Source organism: Mytilinidion resinicola (assembly GCF_010093595.1).
Source record: "Mytilinidion resinicola strain CBS 304.34 unplaced genomic scaffold BDZ99scaffold_22, whole genome shotgun sequence".
NCBI classification, from domain to species: Eukaryota; Fungi; Ascomycota; class Dothideomycetes; order Mytilinidiales; family Mytilinidiaceae; genus Mytilinidion; species Mytilinidion resinicola.
The window spans coordinates 233,211-233,471 of record NW_022985458.1 but is presented as its reverse complement, the minus strand read 5'-3'; positions in this window follow the sequence as shown (position 1 = coordinate 233,471).

Here is a 261-nt window from a genome sequence, read left to right as displayed (position 1 = left end):
TGGTGCTGCCATTGGGGTGGTTGTTGGACGACGCGTCGCGTGTTGAGTTGGGTGGGCCACTAGCTTGTGCGGGCCACTAACTTGTGGATTACGTTAAGCGAATAGGCTTTAGTAATGGAAATTTCTGTAACAGCGTATTAAGATACGCTTCTTATAATAGCTATATAGCTCTATATTATCTATCGCGTTTAATTTAAATCCCGCAGAAGATGCTAAGCTCTCCTAGAGATCTAATCTTGTAGCGATAGAGCAGCTTCTGTT